A 23,742-nucleotide genomic window follows, 5' to 3' on the forward strand; every position below is an offset into this window, starting at 1 on the left:
AAATACCATGGCTTAGTGTCGTTAGAGATTTCTTTTCTACTTACTGTAAGATGAGATATTGGAGGATGAAAACTGAACTTACTGCTAACACAGCTAAGACAAGGCAGAGAAATTCACAGGGAATAACTACATATGTGTGTATGTATTTGTGCACATATATGCACTTTTCATTTGCTCTTTATTTTTAAATGTGTATTTGGAAGTATTTTTAAATAATCACATATATTCAAACTCTTAAATAGAGTCCTGGAACTCACTATTTAACCTAAACATCCATTCTTTTTCCTGTAAATTTTATTCTGCCTCTTATTCCAAGGAAGCCTTTGTCCTTTGAAAAATGGAAGCCATTCCCATTGTGTGTGGTTACAGGTCTGCGATGGGTGTGGAGTCCTCCTGGACTCCATCGTGACCACACAACCTGCAGCATCGTCCTTTATCAGCACGGCTGGGTGTCTGGGGGGCTCGGGATCAGGGTCTTAGACACAGGAGAATACATGCTCCCATTTTTTTCCACCGACTATAAATGATGCCTATTCTTTGCTCCATGGAACATCCGATGTGGTGCCCAATCAGCTGAAAAAGCTGCACAGACGTCATTAGTTCTCTGGGTGTGAGAGGGAGGAGGGAGAGGGAGGGAGCCTGCAGCTGCTTGCCGAGTGGAGTCTCCATTAGGGCAGCTCTATTGATTTCTGAGTCACAGCCGCAGCAGCAGAGCGGGGTGGGGGCATGGAGCACATTCCCGAGACAGGAGCCACTGGAGGCAAAGAGGCGCGCGTGTATATGAACATAAGCATGTATGCAGATCATCGCACAAGGCGGTCATGCATCTGCTACCAAGAGAAACCAAAATCTAACACGGCACATTCAGACAGCAAACTGAAAGATCGTTAATCAGGTGGACTGAAATGGATGAGAAACGTGGAACAGAATGGATTCAGAGAAGCCCTTCCTTCTAATTTTTAAGGCATTTTTCTGAGAGATGATAATGATCTAATTTCCAGAATGCCTTTTTTAAAAAACCTGAAAAATTTGACAGAGATATTGAAAAGTATGGTTTATCTGAGGGCAATCTTAAAGCTATACCCAAGAAAATTTTTCAGAAGTCAGAGATTTACTAAATTTTGTTAGATGATTGCATCTTTCATTTTTCTATTTTTGGTGCTTTCTGTTGCATAATATCTAGGATACAGTAACAGGCTGGTTGCAAATGCTTGAAACAGAAATAGGTTTCTTTGGAGGCTGCATTTCAGAGCATCCAACTGTGAGCCTGGGAGGCAGCATTAGAGATCTCTCAAGGTCTGTTGCCCAGGATTCGGTTAGAAATGATCGTATCTAGGTGTGAAAAAATGTTGTCTTGGTCTCTTAGGCAGCCTGAGTTTCTAACTGGCTGTTTTACCCCGAGACTTATCAGCTGCCCCTCTACCCAGAGGAAAGACAGAGGTAAGTGCAGCTTCACGGTGCTGCTATCAGAAGGCAGGCAGTCTGTGAGCCAGCAGCAGAGATACAAAGAATCGAACAATTCATTGCCACCTCCCCCGACCACACACACACACACACAAGCACACACACAAGCGCGTGCACACACACACAAGCACACACACATACACAAGCGCACACACACACACAAGCACACACACGCACACAAGCACACACACACAAGCACACACGCACACAAGCGTGTGCGCACACACACAAGCACACACACAAGCACAAATGCACGCGCACACACGCAAGCGCGTGCACACACACACACACACACTCCAACACCAGTCGGTTGAGGCGGGGAGAGGGCGATACCTTTTTTTTTTTTTTTTAAACCCGAAAGGCAGTAAGCCATTATTAGCAAGAGCTATATTGAGCATGCTTGCCAGACAGGCAGCAGAGCTGAGCTCCAGTTCCGCCCAGACATGTGCCTTGCCATTTTCATTTTAATCAGCCTGCTCAGGACGGCTGCTGATTCATTTTGCAGGATGTCCCCCTGGGAGCCAAGGTGGAAGCCTGAGGCAGGCTGCTACAGCCTCCGTGCAGCCACGCGTCCGCCGGGGTGGGGGCGGGGTGGGCTGCACCCGCGCAGCCCCTTCAACATGGCCGGGGAGAGGTCCTTCCTGAGAGCAGGTCCACTGCGGGCCACAGCACAGAAGGGAAAGAAAAAAAAATGTCATATCGCCATTTGATTATCCAAGTACACCCCAACACGCGCGCGCGCGCACACACACGCCCCACACGCTCACAGACTGCTGCACAGAAAAGCTTGAAATTCTAGCTCCTTTGTGGTCATTGTGAAATGCAGCACACGCATATCTATCGCTTTACCTGGAAACTGGCTGGGGAGGTGTACCTGATTTAGCTGGAGACTTTGATTTGTGGGACTGACAACCTTATTATGCAGTGAGCTTATTATTGATATTATTCTGCTCTCGGTTGCCATGGCCACCTTGTGAGAGACATTCAATTTTCTCTCTTCCATCATCATTATCTATGAGGCCATCTGTTGTGGAAAATGAATTCAGGCTCATTTGCATGACTGATAAGCAATTTTTTTTTATCTATTTAACAGAAGGTCATATGCCGGGGATTTGGAGCTCGTGAAAAAAATGTGGAAAAAAAAAGCATATCGAGAGGATGAGTGGGAGTGTGCGCCGGGGTGTGTGTGGAAGGGAAGCGGGTCCCTCAGGCCCGCGAGCCTGGCGTGCTGCGTCTGTCGTTCCTGCCCGGGCGACATTTTTTTCCCCTAAGCTACTGCACACTAAACAGGAAGAGAGCTTTCCTCGCAGTCTTCTTCAAGCCCCCTGGTTTTTGTACTCGTTGTTGGTGGGTGTCTTTTAATTTTTTTTTGATTCCCTGGACAATGGGTTGTGATATCAATATTCACTGAAGACAAAAAGCAGCCTTTTCTGCGTCTCGGTGGTAGGCATACTCCTCATCATCCTTTCAAACTTGGGGTGGACGAGGGCTTGCTTGCTCTCTGTCTTTCAAGCCAGCTCAGTCACCAGCCCTGAGCTTGTCTCACTTGTGAGCGGCTGTGGTCATGTCGTGAGGTACGTGGTCTTCGTTAGGTTAATTCTGGGGACTTAGTGGCCAGGATCTGTTTTTACCGGAGTTCAAGGGCTGGGGCTGTAATGCCTATTGTTTGCTCCTGTTTAAAGTTATTTTTATAGCATGGCTGGTAGCTGACATGTTCCCTGGCTAGGAGTTTGTAATCCACAGAAGTCTCTTTTTAAAGCAAAATGGGTATTATGTTGCATGCTCTAACCATGATGATGTTTATAAAAAAGACCTTGCTGCATGAACTGTACTTGGATGATATGCAGATATTGAAACAAAAACTTCCCAGAGACTTTACTGGATTACTTTACGTTGCAAATAAAACAAGTCATTTTTTTAAACAAAGGCTGTTAAAGCATTAGATATTCTGGATGTCATGTTATATTGTCTGAATGGTAAGAAAGTTGACTTAGCTGATTCAAATTGAGAAACTCAAATAAAAAAATTTAAACTATAAGTGAAATGTTTCAAGTTCATGGTAATGAAACAGTGTTTCATTTCTAACAGAAATATGCCTTTAACACCACTTAAATTAATGCACTAAAAGTTCAAGCTGTAAATTTTATCTTCAAACTAGATAAGAATAAAGCCATAAATATAGACACATAAAAATATGCATATAATGGCTAGCTATTCAAAATATACAGCTCTGATTTTGAATTTAGTATTTATTTAACCATGATAACTTATTGTAGCTCTAAAATGATAAAAAATTAGATAAAAATCTAATTTTAAATTACTTATTTAGTTAGAGTAAAACTGTTTGTGATAATAGGAGACTTTAGGTGTAAGTATTTGTATTTTTTACAGAACAAAACTAACTTCATAGACAAAAGCCCCCTAGTACCACCCTTACAGTCATAAAGGAGGCTTTCTTTCTAATTGTTCAACTTCATGAAAGTCATGTGGCTTTTTAAATGATAAATAAAGGCATGTTTTCCCTAGATAAAACATAAACAGATAGAAATGGGATTATTTTAAAATTAGAAAAAGGGTTTTTGCACAACACTCTTTTCTGAAAAAACATCACCACTCATATGTTAATACCTGTAAGTTTTCACCTCTTAAGAACTTTGAATCCAAAGTGTGGATTGTATATAATACATGCTAGTGATATCTTCTAGAAGAAAAAGGAAGTTTGTTTTTTCTAACTGACCTAAAGAGAAGCGTATGATTCTATCACCTCAAGAGCAATAGGTCAATTGATCAAAATTCTCCATAAAGTTGTAGATAGCAATACATTTTCTTTATCAAATACAAGAGACCAGAACTGATATGTTTGTATAATAGCTCTTTACTTGGTGGCACTTTTAAAACTCTCCCTACAGTATCACAGACTTCTCAGAAGCAATAGTAGCTGTTATATAATCCTCCCTTTTTTAATCAGCCATTTTTTTTATTTTAGCTTGAGTATTAGAGAAATTCTTTTTAACAACCAATTTTACATTTAGAGAATTCAAAACAGTAAAAGCCTGATAGTTTATGAAGATTATTTAAAGTGACATCACTTTTCTCAGAAGGCTGTGTTTTAAGCATCAGTAATATGATACCTGGATTTATGTTATAACATGAAGGATTATGTTGTTGCCTCTTGATCAGTACATACAGTCTTCAGATTTGTGAAGCAAAATTGTCAACTTCTGAGAAACCTATGGGGTAGCAAAGTTGATTTTTTTCTCTAATACCACCCCCCCCCAAAAAAAAAGTTAATTACCAATCTTGGTTGGATTCTTCCTTGTCTCCCTGACGTTTGACTGCTGCTAATTCACTGATTAATCTCATTAATGTGATTATAGTAGGATTTGGGGTTGGCTGCCATTGTTCTGCAGACAGTGCTATTCAGCCAGAGCACTTGCCACCTCATTCAGTTTTGCTGTGATTTTTAAAGGCTGTTGAGTGAGCCATTGTGAGCAAAGCTCTGGCCCTTTCCCTTTCAGCACCAGGAGCTGTCCGCTGCTGATAGCAATTACGATCAGCTGGGACTGACTTCCTCCCAGTTTACTGGCAGTGGAGAAAGGGCTCAGTTTCATCACCTTAATGACTCTGTTCATGGAGGTGGAAGGGGGAGAGGGCTTTATGGTCACAATAGGATGTTCTGAGGAGTGGGGCAGAAGAGACTGGCAATCTCCAGACCTTTATTTTGCACATAAAATTTTTACCCTACTTTTCAAATTACCAGACAGGGTTTCATCCAAATTACTCGCATATGTGCAGTTGTGAGCTGGAAAACTGTGAACAATGTGGACATGTTTTTCAAATAGAAAACTATTATATACTTATTGATAAAATTTCATTTTTGAAAAGATGAGCCAGAATTACCAAGATGAACCAGTACGGCAGAAGTACACTTAAAACACACATTTCAACTCCTCTTGAGTTAGACTTGCATTCTCCAGCAGAACTTAGGCCAGTTTCATGAATCTGTGTTAGATCCTGAAATCAAGGTTGAAGGCCCAATAATTTGTGACCATGTGTGTGGTGTACAAAAATTCCTACAAGAGTGTGAGTATATAGTTTCCTTTGGATTTTAGGAGCATGATTTTAGGAAAATATGAATATTTTTCAGAGAATGGACTTCTTCAATATTGACTTTCATTGTTCCTGTCATATTTTCAACCCAACTTACTTTTCACCCAACATTTGTTTTTTTCACTCTCAGAAATGTTTATATTTCATAATTCATGACTGAATACACCCAATTATTTCACTGTCTGATGCTTTGCAACTCTTTTATACACCAGCTTTCTGTAGATAAAGGAATGAAATGAGCTCTTTTGTGGCCTCAAACCTTTTTAAAGTTTTTCTATTTGTTAAAACTATATTTAAAATTCAAAACTTAGAGTTAATAATCCGATTATTTGGTGATTTGCTTTTAGAAATACTTTACATGTCTGATAGATAATCCAACCATTTCTCTGAGGAAGATTCATTTTGTTGTCTAAAAAATGCTTTCAAAGTCACATGTATAAATTATATTTCCAACTCTACCTGTGGGGCAATCTAATTTCAGTGAAAGATATTGTTTGTAGAAATATATCATCTGAAATACTTTTACTCATTAAACAATTTGGTGGCTATATTTTTAACTTCAGACAACTTAAAATTGTATTTCCTCTTAGAAATTTTATATTAAGAAACCCATTCAGTGGGGTAAGAGGGACTAGAAAGACACTTTCCTATAATGACTCCTCTGCCTCGATGCTGAAATGTGGCGTGGCTAGATAATCCCTGAAGTCCAGGACTATGATTTCCAATCAATAACCAGTCTTTCAAATGCATCGAGTACTTTACCATAAAGTCTACCTTGATGCAAGGTCTCACCAGAACTCTGCCTAAGAAGCAAATGAATGGCAGATTCAAAAAGAGATTTTCAGTTTTCCTAAATTCTAATAATCAAATTGTTTACATCATAATTTGATTGCAATAGTATTATGCATGTTCTTATTTTCAAGATTTAAAAACATTTTCTCATAAATGACTTTTTTAAAATTTTCTTTGAAAAGAAACATGTAGCATGCCTTAGAAAAGGGTAATAGAGGATAAACTTGAACAAAAACTTGAAAATAATTAACATATTTTTCACCAAATAAGTTTCATCATAGTGCAGTCTTTCTCATAACTCTTACCTGACATTGATTTACACTTAGTTCAAACTAAAGAGAAAAGATAGCACAAACTTAAATAAGAAAATATTTTAAGAATTTTATTTTGAAGTTGTAAAGGTAAATCACACGCGTACATTATGTGTGACAGATATAATATATGTATATATTTTAAATTGGCATACCCCACAAATGAAAAACATTGCCTATAATGGTCGTAACTTGTACAAGGAATAATGGCAAATACTTTTGTAGTAATTTATTGTATGATTTTTCAATGTCAGGTTAGCTTAAGGTGGCAGACACACATTTTTCTCACATCAGGCTGTGCTTCGATGCTGGGTGGCTTCAGCGGGAAGCGGCTTTGTGTCCTCTGCGTCTCTGCCTCTCTCTGTCTCTCCAGCCCCCTCTCCCCACCCCTCCTGCCCTCTGTCTCTAACTCTGTCCCTAGCTGTCTCTCCGGCTGCCCTCCCTTCTCGCTCTGTCTCTCTCACACCTGCATTGTTCAGGCACACACAATGATTTTTCTATGCCTGTTTTCACAATGAAACTGTGTTAAGCTTTGACATCATAATGAGTCCTTGGGGCATCTATATAAGTAATCAGAGACGGCAGAGAAAATGTAAGCCAGGTGCTATCAAACGAACTAGAAAGAGCGCGTAAATGCTTATTTACTATGTGAGGAGACACTGGTCAGCATTGCTGTGTTGGGCTGCTGGGTTAGGAAATTTATCCTAAAATATATCTCTTTAAAAACAACCCCTGCTCCCCACGTGGTGATTATTGGAAATGTTGGGAGGGGGAGGAAGTGTTTCAGCTGAAGCGTGAGGGGCGTTGTGCTGAGGAGCCGGGATGGCACCCGGCAGTCTCTCGCAAGGTGCCTGCCTCTCAGACCACGGTGACTTCCAGCAGGGCTGGACGGGAAGGCAGTCACAATCCCTGTGCTAACCAGGATGTCTGGTCTCCAGAGGGCAGGCGGGAGGCTCAGGACTGGGAGGAATCCCCTCTGAAAGCCGGAGGGAGGTGTTCTCGGGGACTTGGGACCTCTGAGCCTCCTCCCACAGAAACCACAGTCAGCGCCTGTTCCGGGGAGCTCCTGCAGTGGTTTATCGGAGGTGGCTGTGCCCTCCCCTCTGCCGGGGAAGGGCCCGATGGAGTGGCCTCGTGTAGGGGAGTGGGGTCAACATGGGCCTCGGGCTCTCCAAGGCAGACTCAGCCCTGCAAGTGCGGAGAAGTAGGCTGCGGAACCGGGCTGTGCTGAAGGGCCCCGACTCTCCGACCCAAAGGTACCTCTTTCTTCTTCCTTAAAGGCTGCCTAGGATGTGTCTGTTTGGGGCCACTTGCAGCTCTTCAGAATTATTTCGCCTGGCTTCTTAGGTACTCTCACACATATTTGCTTCCTTGCTTACCTGGCCATCTGCAGCTCTTATTTGATGACAAATGGTAACAGTTTTTAAAATCGCCTGGTTTGGTGTCCAGATGAGCCCACAATGGACCCTTTCTCCAGTGGAGCTTCTTCTCCAGCACAATGTGGTTGTGGGCGCCGGGCATGTGTGCAGGCTGCCTGGAGTTGTTGTCAAACAGGAGTCTGTGTATTCGAGGCCAGTGTCCAGGGAGGGTGGGAGGGGCTAAGTAGCCGCTATGATTTCATATGGCCTTTCAGAGTGGGGAGTGTCTAAGAGAGACGCTTGTGGAGAGGGCAGTGGTGTGGTTACCCCTGGAGTAGAAGAGTTGTTGCTAGACCCAAGAAGCCATTTATAAAATCAGCACTTTTTTTTTAAACCGGAAAGATGCTAATGAAGTCATGTATCTATGCTCCCTTTTGTGTTGTGAAATCTTATTTGCTCTTGCCTTCTCAGATAAAACTTTTCCTGGCATTTGTTTTCTTCCAGCCATATTAAAAGCTTGACAATATTTTAACTTTCTTAGAAGAATAGTTCTGTGTCTTTTGTTTGAAAAGAACACGAGAGAAGAAGCTCACCCTGAAACAGAGCAGAGCGCGGTTGGCAACCCAGAGGGATTTTAAGAGTCCACTGGTGTTAACTCTTAGGTCACTGTTCTCTCACTTGAAGTGCGGGGGTGCGGGGGTGCGGTGAGCAGGCTTGGCACCTCTTTCTGTGTTGTTTTGGTGCTCAGAAGCAGGGCCGCGGAAGATGCTGTTGGTTCAGTCGACTTTCTGAGGTCTCTTTGGACACAGCGTGTCTTGACCATAACATCGGTGTGTGTGGGGTCTTTACCATCAGTGTGTGTCTGTGTGTGTGTGTGTGTGTGCGCGCGCGCGCTGTGTGTGTGTGTGGGGGGGTCTTTACCATCAGCGTGTGTGTGTGCTCTGTGTGTGTGTGTGTGCTCATGTGTGTGTGTTCTCTGTGTCTGGGGGGGGCGGTATATTTAGACACACGCCCCCCCCCCGGGGGGGGGGTGCTGTTCGCAGCCTGACTCGGGTATTCCGCTCTCGTCTATTACATGAAATACGGCACTGCACACGCTGCGCACTGCGCCCCGGAGACCCAGGGGCCTGTGGGCGCCGAGCAGGGAGCGCACAGCGCGCACCCCAAGCCCGCCTGGCTGTGCTGCAGGCTCAATCAACAGTCAGGCGAGAACCCCGGGTTGAGCCACGGCCCCAGCGTGAAGCGCACCTGGCCGGTGACGGGTCCCCCGGACCGGGGCCGGGGGCGGGCGGTGCCCGCGCCGAGCTTAGCGGAGGCGGCCGGAGGGGAGGCGGCGGCCCCGCGCCCCGGGCCCTGCGGATGGCGCTCGGCGGCCCCCGCCCCGGCCCCGTCGCCCCGCGCTGTCAGCTCACTGGTTTGCATCTCCGACTTCAGGCCTGCGAGCTTCCCGTCCGAGGGCACCGCCACTTGTGTCCAGGTGGCAGAATGATTAGCGTGCCGGGGAGCCGCGGCCCCGCGTGCGCGCGCCGCTAGAGCAGGGGCGCGCGGCGACGGTCGGGGCGCGCGCAGAAGCGGGGGAGCCGGTAGTGCTGCAGCAGCTGAGATCTTCTGGGTGAGTCCCCGAGACGGAGGCGGGGTGGCCGCGCCCGCAGCCGGCGGCGAGGCCGGGGAGCCCGGGAATGCCCTGGGATGCGGGCGCGGGGCGCGCGCCTGGACCGCCGGGTTGGCCGCTGGCTCTCCGGGTCCCTCCTGGCCGCTCCCTCCAGGTAAACGCGTCCAGCTCTCCCGGTGGCGTCCGGAGCCTCGGCCCGCTCCCCAAAGTGCAGCAAAGTTCAACTCCCTCGCGAGCTGGCCAACAAAAGGGTCGGGGCTGCTGCTGGCTGGGGGCAACTGCTTCGTCCATTTTCCTGTGCATACGTCTGGAGCGAACATGAACTGTTCAGAGATTATTGTTTTCCGAAATTTACAGCAGCCATTATTCAATGTGTTTAATTAATATTTTCTGAAGCAGTGTATCCAGACCAGTAGAATTAGCAAATGTTGTTTCAATGAAAGCCCAGACATAATTAGTTTTGACTGGTATATATTTTTCCTAGCTGGAAGAAGATTTTAGCTAATTTAACCAGCAACTTACTGGAGATTTTGCAAATCGAACTGAAGTTTCTGTTGATCTGTAGGATCTACAGATAGGAAACAGAAAAATTAGCACAAGTTGATACTTTCAGTGCTTTTCAGAAAAATGGAGACTGTTTTTACAACCAGTCTTCTGAGTTGAGAAATAAGTAGAAAGCCTGCAGGAATTCCGGTTTTCTATTGTCATCACTGACACACACTCCTTATATAATTCTGTGATTGTAGTGCTGCAATATGGGTGTTTTACTATTTAGTTAAATATACTTTCATCTCAGGGAAATCACTGGTAAATAGTTCTATCCTGTTTTCACAATCCCCACTCTCCTTAAAAGGTAAGGTTTTCATTTTGACTGACCTAATTATTTCATCTGCTTTTAAGGTAGAACTTAAGTAGAAATTATCATCATTTAACTGTCTTTTTGTAGTTTCTTAAATATTACAAATCACTTAAGAATTTTATTTTGAGGCTTTTTTTTTTTTTTACAGAGTTGCTTTACTTCAGCTGTTTGCTTTAGACAATGACAGCGAATATTTGACCAAAAAAAATGCAACTTTTTGGAGGATTATTCCCTCTGTTTAAAACAAAACAATGGCTTTCCAGAAAAGGTGAAAAGAAAAGAAAAGAAAACTACCTTCAATGAATCTAAACCTCCAACATAAGATATTGGAAAACATGTTAACCCTTTATATGCCACTTCCAACTGTTGGCTTCTCACATTTTCCCACTCACACTTGAAGTTTCTGCTTATTCACACTGAGCTTGTTTTTGTAGAACAGGTGAATTTTCCATTTTTATGTCAATGAATATGTATGTATACATATAATACTTTTCTATTTAATTTTTAATTTGCTGGTGTTTTGAATTGAGGCTTTGTTTTTTTAACTTAACCCAAACTATTAGATACCAAATTATTTCAAAATAAATTAATAAACTCTTAGCTAGACAAAAATGATATTTCTTTTATTTTTCCATTGCTATATTTTATTTTAGAGTTGAGCCGAACCTTCTAAGATTAAAATAATTCCTTTTAGATTCATGATGGGTTGTAACTTTCTTGGGGCAAAATATCAGCTTTTAATTTTTAACCTCAACATGTCTGTTTTCGTCCTGACGGGAACACTGGAGTGTTACCTACCACGTTGGTCTCTTTGTGCCTGGCTGCCATTCAGAGGAGAGTCTAGCTCTTTTTTAAGGGCCAAAATTATGTCATATTAGTTTCCACTTGACAGAGTTACTTTATGCCACTCTCTGTCACACTGGTTCTTGGGCATGCTGTCTCTACGGGCTTGGAAAGGGCTAGCCTTCAAAGACAATGAGAGGTCCCAGGGCTGGAAACGTGGTGCTGTGTGCCTAACCGAAAAATGTGGTTTCCAAGAGCATTTTTCTCTTTTCAGTTTAGCTCTAAGGTTGCAGATCAACTTTGGAAAGAAAAGCAGCCTTTTATAGCAAATTTCTTAAGTTCAGTGAGCCAAAATATTAATCTGAAATCAGGCACCTTTGATCCCAAGAGGAAGAGTGGTCTCTGTGCCCAGGGTGGGGGGCATTCCTCAGTGGGTTCCTGGTGATGGGGAATAAAGTGGGGCACCAATATCTTCCCTTTCGAAAGTTATTGACCTGTTTGTTTACAATTCTGTGCTATGATGTCCCAGGGGTACAGCAATTAATCTCTTCAAAGGTTCTGTTAAGTGCATGGATATATGTGTTTTTAAAATGCCAGTGTGGAAATGTGTGCAGGCTGACCATATTTGAGCCATTGGATTAATATGTATGCCATGTAGACCTCTTTTGGGTGCTCATTAATACAGTTGAAAGGAACTTTATGACAATGTTACGTACTGGCTGCTTCTTTACTGAAGTCTGGCTGCTTAGATGGTGCAATAAAATGGCTTTAAAGAAAATTATCCCAAGATTGTTGCACATTTGCTTGAGATGCTTTCAGGTGTGGGATATTGGACTTGGGTTGCTAAATTAAACAACTCACGGATTAATCATTTATGGGGTGAGTGGTTCTTTTTAGCACACTGACAAAGATTAAAAGAAATTTTAATTTTATATCAGAGTTTAGTTGATTAACAATGCTGTTAGTTTCAAGTGTGCAGCAAAGTGATTGGTTATACATATGCATATATCTATTCTTTTTCAAATTATTTTCCCATTTAAGTTATTACAGAATATTGAGCAGAGTTCCCTGTGCTATACAGTAGGTCTTTGTTGGTTTTCTATTTTAGATATAGCTGTATGTACAGAGATTTTTATTGGGGGATTTCTAGCTCAGACACTGTTTTGAGTAGTATCTTCATGCCTGGACTCAGTGTATTTTAATGGCAGTCAACAGAATGGTTTCTTATAAGTCAGAATTACCCCCTTGATCACTGGACCCTGAAAGAGATGGTTGCTCCTTAGAGACTGGCTTTAAATCTGGCCCCCTCCCCTCCCTGGTACCCGGACCCACTCATGCCATCTGAACAGAAGCTGAGAACATAGAGCGTGGTCGCCATGAAACAATGCTAGCCAGACTGGTTGTGGAAATAATCGAGTCTGCAGGGCACCCCATAGAGAGCCATCAAATCGAGTCTGCTCTGGAGCTGTCTGCTGGATGGTGAGCGTTCAGAAATCGATGCTGCATCTGCCAGGGGACCCTCCGGCCCACTGCAACTCCCACCTGCCTAATGCATCCGGGCAAGAGCTTTGCAGAAGCCAGTTTCCTTCAGGATAAATTTAATACGTCTTGAGGGCCAGGCGCAAGCAAATTGATTCTCTCTCTGCGCCAGGAAAACTCATAAACACCCGTAAGAACACAGATTTTCCACAACCTCAGGGTTCAGGGATGCTGTTTCGTGGGAGATCCCAAGCCTACCCTCTTTGTACCTCATGCCAGCATGGCAGTTTTTAATTAGGAAGTTGATTAAAGAGGGCATGGTAGACTACGGATGTATGGTCCTCTGGCATGCTTCCAGCTGTTTGTTGTCTGGGTCGTGCTCATCACCAGTTGCAGGCAAGATGGGGACTGGTGATGAGGTTGAGGGCGGGAGGACGGAGCTGTCCTGGGGTGAGTGCTCGTGGCAGCTGGCTGTGGCTTCCTCCTTGCAAGCCTTCTCTGCAGACACCCTTGCTGGCCCGTGTGAAAGCAGCGATCCCTGCACTTTGAGCACACGAGTCCGGCCTGCCTCGCACACTGATTCCTCAGTGGCCACTGTGATAGGTCGCAATTTATTTGCATTTTCTGGATTCAAAAATCTGACCTCATGTCGTGGACTTTGGCAAAAACATGGTCCCAGTTCCCGGAAGAGCGCTGTGCTGTTTATCTTTAAGAGTAACTGGTTTTCATTTCTTTCCTTTCTCTTTCTTTCTTTCTTTCTTTTTTGAAAGGGAAGCATCTTTCTTCACTGGCTGTTTTTAGGGCAGTGAGCATCTGATCGGAAGAACAGATGTGGCCCTCCCGTTAGTGTCCCTGTGGCCAGTGGGATGGGGACAAGCGCCACGTGATGAGTGACGCCCTGCCCCTCCCGTGAGCGCTTTGTAGAGCTTCTCTGCCCAGAGCCCAGAGAGGCAGGGAGAGATGACCAAGGATGACCAAGAGATGACCAGGGAGGGGTGACCAAGCGAGCGTGGGCCATGGGCTGGCACCCAGGCCGCTGTGTCCAGGACGGACACTGGCTCAGGGTTCAAGGTCAGGGGAGTGTGTCTCCCTCCATGGGAATTCCAGCTGCTAGGATAGAGATTCTTTTTTGTTCTCTCCTCTCAAGCCCAACTCGCACACTTATGAATTATGTTTAAATTCCGTGTTTTTAAAGTTTCTTAACAGTCTAGTTAGAGTCAGTAACGAGGATGGGCAGTCCAGGGGCTCCTTCACAGTCTTCCCTGGAAGAAAAAAAATCAAAGTCAGTGGTGAAACCTAAACAGACAGCTCCTTAAACTCAGCTCCCCCTTCACTTTCAGCACATTAGTGAGCAATTCACACACCCTGCGTGCATTGAGTACCTACTGTGTACAGACCCAAAAGAGGCAGCAGTGAGACAAATCTCTAACCCACAGTGAGTCAGGATCGTATGGATAAAATCATATATATATTTATGTACATATAAAATAAGTATATATTAATATATAATATGTAGCATGTATTTATAAATATAATTTATATAAAAACTGCAAATAAATTTATATATATTTATATATTTGAATACTTCTGTAAATATAAACGTATATAGCAATTATGTGTATGTTATATTATACATGTAAAATGTTATATTACATATAGCAGACATAATATTTTATATTTATATACTATATATAAATATATACTTAGTCATCACAATTCTTCTATATCTACTTTTTCTTGAATACATTTTGAATTAGATTAAGCCATTTTTCTTACTTAATAAGAAGAGGAAGATAATCATTGATGTCCATTTCTTAGATGGTTAGTACTTCAGGGATCCAGGTGATCATTCTGAAAATTAGCTCTTAACTGCATGGGACTGTATTCCCATTTTTCTCTCTGTAATTGAATATGTGACTTGAGTCTATCCCCTTCTTACGGAATCTGAACTCTTGGTGTGGGAGGGCTCTCGGCGGTTGGCCCTAACTCGTCGTGGTTTGTGTCAATATCTGTGTGGCTGTGTGTGTGCGTCAGTCACCACTCGTGTCGACTCTTTGCGACCCCCTGACTGTAGCCCACTGCCCCCTTGTGATTCGTAGTTACAGCTGAGTGAGTCTTTGCTTGCATAAGAAGGCACAGAACAGGAAACAGATTTTTGTTTTGAGGAAAGAGTGTTGGTAAATGTCAGGTGTCAGTTTCTGGACATTTTAGAGCTGTTGATCCCAGAGACCGGGAACTGAACCCTTGAGGCAGGCCTGGTGAACGCAGATCGCAGCGGGGCAGCCTTGCAGGGCAGCGCCTTCTGACTCGGGTCTGTGACGTCAGCAGTCAGCCCGGACACGGGGAGCTGGGCAGGGTGGCCACGTGGGCACCCACAGGCTCGCCGCTTGGCTGGAGAGACCTGGAGAGAGGAGAGGAGAGAATTCAGGTCAGAACCTGCCTGTGCCTTCAGACCCTCAGATGCCTCACCACGTTCCCAGGGAGGCAGGTCTGACCAACATGCCTGTCTGTTCAGAATTTTAAAACTTGTGTAAAAGGAAAGTTAGATTAGAATTAGAGTTGTATACCCTCTCAGGTCTGGAAATTTAAGTAGCTCAGACCTCAGAAAGCTGCGTGTCTGTACTTCCAAAGGGAACTCTGAGACTGCATAGGAGTGAGAAGTGCTGGGGGCTGCTAGATGCTTGTGGAAGCCCTAGTAGGTTCGCTCAGATAAATTTCAGGCCCGTGTGTGACTTGTGCTCTGCTGAGCACGGCACACTTGGTACTGAGTTAACACTTGGAATTTTCCACGAACTTTGTGTTATGGATCTCTCACTGTTCTTTGCAATTCTTTCCATAGTCCCGAGAACAAGAATGGAGGCAGTTTCACCGCCCAAATGTTCTTCAGTTAATTTGCCATTACTGTGATTTTGTTAGCTCAAAAACAACCCTTTTCCCTAAGAGACCCACACCCACAGTACAAGCCAAGAAGTGTTGTGTGTGTTCCCCAGGGCCGAGTTAACACACCTGTTTACAACTGGGCTGAGCCACCTGTTCATCTAGTTAATGATCAAAACAGTGTCTGATCAGTGGGGTCAGCTGGATGGGAAGGATGATGAGGTTTGTGAGATTAGATGCGACTTCTCATTTTTAATACGTAGCCTTTCGTGTGTGTTACATTTTGAAGGAGTTAGAAAATACACTCGGCCTGTGATAAATATTCATGGCTGTCAGCATCCAGGGGTCGGAGGCAGAATGTGTCCAAGGCTTTGTTTGACCAGTTCTATCCTCGGTGCTTTACAGCTTCCAAATTCATATGCAGATGGAGTCATTTGTTTTAGCTTCAGAGGTATTCCTCAACGTGAGGGGTGCTGACTGGGCGATCAGCATTAGAAAAATAGGCCTCTGTGTATATATTACAAAAAACACAAGCTTCAGCACCACATGTCCACAGTCCTCTCCCCGCACAGCCCAGTTCCTCGCCTGCTCCCCGCCAGTCCTCACCCCGTTCTCCCGGATGGGGACGTGCCCACTGGCTTCACAGCAGCATCCGACTTGCTCCTGCCCCTGGGTGTCTAGGCAACCAAGGGAGGACCACTAAGAGACCCTTAACTGATGCTCAGGGCTCTCCCAGGGCCAGAAGCTCTGCTCTCGCTGGGTGATGTCAGTTAGACTGCACTTGTCTTACTGGTTTCTGACTAATTCTCCAAGGTATTAAAGATAACCGGTGACACTCAGAAAAGTCTCTTTCCCATTTACTCCTCAGAGGGAATTTTCACCCAATATTATCCATTTTGGTCATCCTTAGTCATCTTTTCCTTTTTTAAAAAAATGTTCCTTTTTACTTTCTCAGTGGGATTTTCCATCCCTAGCTGACTTGGCTGTGACGGTGCTCACACAAAGGCCGCCTCATCCTGGTCCAGCTCCCCCTGTAATTCAGGGGTGACTCTGAGCACGCCCTTTCCACTCTCCCTGTCTTGTGTGTGTGCTCAGTCGCTAAGTGTCCGACCCTTTGTGACCCCATGAACTATAGCAAGCCAGTCCGTGGGATTTCCCAGGCAAGAATACTGCAGTGGGTTGCCATTTCCTCCTCCAGGCGATCTCCCTGACCTAGGGATCGAACTCACATCTCCTGCAGTGGCAGGTGGATTTTTTACCGCTAAGCCACCAGAGAAGCCGCCTATGTCTTGGGATCCTTTCTTAAAATGGAAGGTTGAACTTTATCAAGTCTCAGCTCCCTTTTGGTACCAATACTATACGTCTCTGTATATGCCACTCCTGGGCAGGGCCTCCTGGGCAGGGCCTTCTGGGCAGGGCCTCCTCCGCAGAGCTGTCACTGTGCAGTGTAGGGCTTCAGGCTGTGGACCGTGACCCTGCCCGAGGGCAGTGCCTCCTCCTCCTTACCTGGGGTCATATGCAGGGAAGAGCAGGAAGCAAGCCAAGGCCAACAGCTGGATGGTTTAGTGGAGGTCCCATTAGATTGATAGTCTCACCCAGCATGCCTCAGGTCAGTGGAACTGACATGGGATCCATCCAATCAGAGGCTTCTTGGTCACATGGAGAAGTCACTGGACTGTGTGCGGAACTCAGACATGTGGCTGACAACCAGCTTCCTCTTCAGTTCTTCCCCCTCTTCTCTGTGACTGTGATTTCATCTTGCTTTGGCGAGGATCCCATCACGGTGACGGCACACGACGAGTCGTCCTGGTGGAGCTCACACGTCCGCGGGGTGTGCAGGCTCCATCACTCCTGCTCTGCGGCTCTGCACGTGACCCTGGTGTGGCGAGTCCTCTGCACCTGCCACGGTGCGGGCAAATAGAGCGCCCGGGTCAGCATCGAGGGCCCTTGCTGCAGGACACGGCCCCGCTGGCTCTCTGCCTCGCCTTCTTTTCAAGAAGCACTGTTTAGGTAGTAGTAATAGCCCGGCTACACACAGGCTAATAACAGCACATTTTTAGCAGCTAGCATCCATTATCCAATGCATGTCCTACTTCTAGTAGCCTGAAGCACCCAGAGTGACAAACGAGATCCTGTGGGCGCAGATAAACACTGGGTTTTCACCACAGTAGCCAACGGCACGTCCAGCAGTTTAAAAGAGTGGGCTAAATATTGTCCTCAAAATACCCCTGTGAAGTCGAGAAGAGCCATAAGTCCATTGTGGGGGAGGAAACGCGACGGGGACTCACCCCACGGGTGATGCTAGACAGCTCTCCCTGCGCCTGCTGAACCGTGGGCTTCCCCCGGAGTCACAGAAAGCTTTCCAGGTCGCTGTTACCAAGGAGGCTCCTTTGGGAAATTTTAAATGAAGATGTGTTTCATTTAATACAAAACCCGCTCTATCCAGAGCGCAGAACGCATATGCGCTCCGAGCGCTGGGACGTGCTTCTCACTCCAGAGGCAGAGGAGAGGGGGACAGAGCCAAAGGAGGGGCGTCCACACAGAGTTCAGAAATGCTCAGGACGTCCGCTTTGGCTGCTTCCAGCTCTGAGTCACAGCGGATGGTGTAAACAGGGCCAGCTAGTGAGACCAGCCTTTTAGTTCAGTACTGGGACTTCCCTGGCAACCCAGGGCTTAAGACCTTGCCTTCCAAAAAAAAAAAAGACCTTGCCTTCCAATGCAGGAGTTGCCGGTTCGATCCCTGGTCGGGAAACTAAGATCCAAAACATAAAACAGGAGCAATATTGTAACAGATCCAACACTTTAAAAAATGGTCCTTAGCAAAAACACCTTTTAAAAAAGTTCTGTGTTATATGAGAAACTGACAAAAATATCAGGAAAGCATTCTAATGACTAATCTTAGCTCATATTAACAAATGCACAGCACTGAATGCTTTACTTGAGGATTTTATTTGAAGTTCACAAGAACCTATAGGATTACAGGTACTGGTATTATCTCTATGATTGGAAAAGGCAAAATAATATGCTTATTAAAGGGTTCAGGTTATTATATATTATATGTTAAGCATATATACCGTATTGTTTACGAAAATAACCCCCCAAATGAAAGCTTTTTATTAAACATGAATGTAATTGAAGATTCTCCATATCTATAATTCAGAACTTGTTTGGGCCAACAATCCTAATTTTAAGTAGACTCAGCACTTATTTATAGAATATGATCTAAATATATGACTATCTAGAGGTTTATCATTTCTACTAAATGATTAACTAAAGTCTTATGACATTCAAAAATAATTCCACGAGGTGTTTTATAAAATAGTTAAAAGACATCTAACAAAATAACAGGAATAGTTATTTCTTCTTTGCTCTGGAAATCTCTATGTTTGAGTGAGGATTTTTCTTTTTTCCACAGGGAGAGGTATGTTACAGATAAATTATAATGAGTTCTTTAACAGGGTAAGGGTTGTACCCCAAACATGTTCATAAAAATTATGAAGCCATGCAATTCAGGATTCATTATGTCTTTCAAATTAGTAATACCTGCTCCTCTATGTTGAGATCAACTTTGAGCATGACTCATTCTTAGAGTGAAAAACACACAGCGTTCTCCCTCCCGTTCCTGCAGCAGAGGATGGTGTGGAGCCATGAGCCCACCCTTTGAATCTCTCCTGTGAACCCATCCTCCTTGTTCCAGAGGTTCTCTGAGCTCCAGCAGTACCTCAAATAGAGTCTCTTCCTACATAGGCTCTTGGAGGAAAGACATTCAGCCTTCCTCTTATACTCTTGCAAAATTTTTCAAAAAATAGTTATTTCAAACTAGTTTATGAACTGATGCCACACTTCTCTGAAGCCTTCGGGATGTCCAGTTTGTCATCTGCTCTCAGGCCCTGCTAAAATGGGGCAGACAGCTGCCCAGTGAGCTGCAGGCCCTCCAGAGGGCCCATCCTGGAGTCTCCGCCCCCAATGAGGGGGCTAGGCAGGAGTGTTCAGGGAGCTCCTTCCCAGGACCTGTGGACCTTGGATCTCTCTCTGCTTCCAAAGTTTCGTTTCTAGACCAACTGAGATTTTCATAAGATGTGCTAGATGTCACTAGTTTATTATTATTATTATAAACATGCCATTACTGAGCCAACCACTGAAATAATAAACTAGTCAACAAGCAGCTACTTCCCCTTCTTCACTGATGCCTTAGTGGCTGTGGGTGTAGAACCTGTGTCTTATCACTTACGTGTGTATGTTCTGAAAAGGAAAGTGAGTAATTTCTCAGGCACTGAGTTCATGCGATCCCATGCTTTTGATTTCGCTGCGCTCCACGCCCCGGGCACCCACAACGTGTGTTTTCCCTGCTTCGTCCGTTCTTCTCCAACAAGGCACCGCGACCAGCAGCTCACCGGCCGTGTGGTGAGGAGATGCGCTCCTCTCTCCTGCCCTTCCCCAGCTTGGTCCTCTTCCCCTCACCCCCTTTCTGACCAGAACCTCTCATGCCTCCATTTCTCAGGGTCCGGGCTCTCCTGATGGGCTCGCCACAGGGTACAGGTGAGACAGCCACGTGCGGTGGTGTTCTTGCACACCGAGGTGCAACGAACATGGTCTCGTCAGCTCGTGTTTGTCTCCGTTCTACCTAAAAATAGGAAGAACGGACAATGGGATGAAACTATCTGAAAAGCCGCCTGTGCTCTGTTGTTTCAGTCGTGTCCAGTTCTTTGTGACCCTGTGGACTGTAACCCGCTAGGCTCCTCTGTCCATGGGGTTCTCCAGGCAGGAATCCTGGAGAGGGTTGCCATGCCCTCCCCCAGGGAAAAGCTACCTTAGAAAACCTCAGAAGTGCTGTATTCTTATGCAGGGAGAGTAAATTGTGGTCTGTCCTTTGTTGGTCAGAGAGAGGACCCAACCAGGTCAGAAAGCCAAGGAAGAAGCGGTGGAAATGCAAGCAGTGTGGACCAAAGCTAAGTGGGGGCAGAGAGAGGGGAGGAGGCGCGAGGAGGCGCAAGTCGGCGCTGGTGACCCGATGGGACGGGCTTCACGCGCTGAGGCCCGTTGGCTCCGCCCCTTCCGCAAACTCTCTCCATCTCAGCCCGTGGTCCGGAATTGCACTCCCATCACTGCCAGCCACAAGCCCGAGCTTCACCCGAGCAGCGTGGTCTCACATACACGGTTGGAACCTCAGTGCTCGTGTCCCAGCCCCGCGGCTCACGCGTGTCCCAGGCTAAGGCATGGAGTCACCGCAGGACCTCAGGATGGTGAGGAAGTGCAGTCAGCACACCCCAGTAATGGCTTGAAGCCGCTGCACACACGGTCACTGGTGTTCCTGACTGGCCCAGCAATCCCTGGGCAGAGAGTCAGCTCCTTGGGTGGAGTATGCCTGTTCTCAAATCCTGAATAGCAAGTGTCTTAAGGGAGATCGTAGGTTCGAAGCACAGAAGGCATGCAGCGTGTTTACTTGTACTGAGCTTCTCGTGGGTGCGGACACGGGGCTCACTAGGCCTCCCCGTGTGCTCCTGCTCCCCTGACCAGGGTCAGACCCGCCGGCAGGGAGGGGCTGGGGGCCGGCCTTGTCTGAGCACCCTCGGCTCCAGGGCGCACGTTCACATCAACCTCGTCCTGCGCGGTTCCCGCCGCCTCCCCAGACCCGCCTGAGGCCCGCGGCCCTGAGCCTCTCGCGTCCTCTGCCCCTTTTCTGTTACATCAGCGGAGTTGGAGAGGCTTTATTAGAAGAGGCAGGACAGCTACCTGATCTGGGCTGCGGGCCCCGTCCCTGTCTGGACGCATCAGCACCGACGCACAGGGTGGACACAGCGTGTGTGAGACGTGTGCTGCACGTCTGTGGGCTCACGCTCCGTCGGCCAGGATTTACCCGCAGCCTCCTTTTGATCAAAGTCATAAGGTCCTCACCCGTCATCTGCAGGCTTGAAACCGGATCCCTCTGGTCCTGTTCAGATCAGACCCGGGTGTGGCGGCGGCGAAGCAGAGATGAGCTGGGCCGGGAGAGGAGCTGCAGCGTTTCTGTGTTTAACCCAGGGGGATAGTGCGTCCATAGACCGCAGGCCTTTGTAGGAGGTTCCTTCTGTTTTCTTATTCGCTCACTCTCGCCTATTGGTAGAGGACGTCTCCTGGAAGCTCCCTTCCATCTGAAAGCTGTTCACATAATTATTCTCTCACCCCTTTCTTGAACCACCTCTGTATTCGATTAGGTGTTGCGGTTGTAAGAAAATAAATCAAAACTCCTGTCTGTTCTCAGGAATTTTATAGACCAATAGGGAAGAAAATACAAATTTATAAATGACTCCAGTGTGATGTAAAATTTGATACAAGTGGTAAGGAACCACAAATTACATGTTACGATTTTCTCAAAGAAGAGGGGGACTGTGTCAACAGGGCTAGAGTGGGATAACGTGAAGAAGGTAGTATCGGAGACAGTCCTCGAAAGGAAAGGAAATCTCAGCAGATAATTATAGGAGAGGGGAAAATTCAGGCAGGGAAATAAGGTGAGGAGATCGCCTGGGAAAGACACACGTGGCTTTGCCGACAGATGACTTGGAGGCTGCTGCTTGCGCAGAGGAGAGACCTGAAGCCAGGTGGGGCCGTCCCGGAGGGCCGTGCTTCCCAAGAGTCTTCCTGCGCTGAGATTATGACTTTGTTCTGCAGATAATGGGGGAATTACTGGAGGGTTTTGTGTGGTTGAGTGACAAGGCCAGCGCTATTCTCCGGGATAATTAATCTGGCAGCCAATCAGTGGCTACTTCCTGCCAATTCTGTCTCGGAAATAGCTCTCCCAACTGTTTCTTGCCTTCCATTCCTTGCACCGCTCTTGCGGAGTAGACTGGCATTATCTTCCTCCTGGACTCACAGTCCCCTCCGAGGCTGCTTGCCCAGCCCCACACGTGCGCTCACTCACGCTTGTAAATGCAGCTACGTTCCGCTTTTAGACGAATTATTCCAAAGTTCAGCTTTGGCATTTTCATGCTTACAAAGCACCAGGGGCTTCCTATTTCCTCCAGGATTAAGCCCAAACACTCAGCTACCATCTGAGGCCATTCCCTGCCCCTTCTCAAGTCTGCCTTCCAGCCCAGGGCCTGTCCTCGTCGGTTGGGTATCTTCAGGGCGGTGAAGAGTTGACTCTTCCCCAGCCCCCTTCCAACTGTTCTGTTTGTTCCTGGTGTCCACGCAGGCACACTCTGTCCACCCATCAAAGGCTGATTCTCAGGCTCCCTTTCCTCAAGTCCTTCCTGTTTCTCCCGGAGGAAGTCCAGCCCTCTCCCACTTTACAGCCTTGATCTTCATAGGCTTCCCACTTCCTCTCCGGTATGGACAGCTATTTAAGTCACAGTTCAGCCTCCCCTGTGAGCCTCTGAACGCTGCCCTTCAAGCCCATCTTCCTACCGGAACACTGGACATGGCTGGTGCTCAGCAAGCCTGCTGGCGGACGAGAGGCTGGTGGGGAGACCTGGGGCACAGCACCATCTTTACTGCTCTCAGTTCAGCTCAGTTGCTCAGTTGTGTCCGACTCTTTTCGACTCCATGAACCGCAGCACCCCAGGCCTCCCTGTCCATCAGCAACTCCTGGAGTTCACCCAAACCCATGTCCATTGAGTTGGTGATGCCATCGAACCATCTCATCCTCTGTCTTCCCCTTCTCCTCCTGCCTTCAATCTTTCCCAGCATCAGGGTCTTTTCAAAGGAATCAGCTCTTTATATCAGGTGGCCAAAGTACTGGAGTTTCAGCTTCAACATCAGTCCTTCCAGTGAACACCCAGGACTGATCTCCTTCAGAATGGACTGGTTGGATCTCCTTGCAGTCGAAGGGACTCTCAAGAGTCTTCTCCAACACCACAGTTCAAAAGCATCAATTCTTCCGCACTCAGCTTTCTTTATAGTCCAACTCTCACATCCATACATGACCACTGGAAAAACCATAGCCTTGACTAGATGGACCTTTGTTGGCAAAGTAATGTCTCTGCTCTTTAATATGCTGTCTAGGTTGGGGCTTCCCTGGTGGCTCAGATGGTAAAGCGTCTGCCTACAATATGGGAGACCTGGGTTCGATTCCTGAGTCAGGAAGATCCCCAGGAGAAGGAAATGGCAACCTACTCCAGT

At 46.1% G+C, this 23,742-nt stretch overlaps 1 protein-coding gene across 17 annotated transcripts in view; it reads left to right on the forward strand.

The window, feature by feature from the left end:
* Positions 1 to 2,567: 2,567 nt before the first annotated feature.
* The window catches only part of MYT1L (myelin transcription factor 1 like), a 396,883-nt gene continuing 375,708 nt past the window's right edge, over positions 2,568 to 23,742 (forward strand). For 4 of the 17 annotated variants that reach the window (XM_061426754.1, XM_061426766.1, XM_061426762.1 and 1 more), the window contains exon 1: positions 9,394 to 9,647. The gene's annotated coding sequence lies outside the window, so the exon portion shown is untranslated. Of the gene's footprint in view, positions 2,812 to 2,835; positions 3,039 to 7,401; positions 7,934 to 9,388; positions 9,648 to 23,742 lie in introns of those variants that run through there. The other 13 variants (XM_061426760.1, XM_061426763.1, XM_061426767.1 and 10 more) reach the window with 10 other exon arrangements.

Source organism: Bos javanicus, chromosome 8 (assembly GCF_032452875.1).
Source record: "Bos javanicus breed banteng chromosome 8, ARS-OSU_banteng_1.0, whole genome shotgun sequence".
Taxonomy (NCBI): Eukaryota; Metazoa; Chordata; class Mammalia; order Artiodactyla; family Bovidae; genus Bos; species Bos javanicus.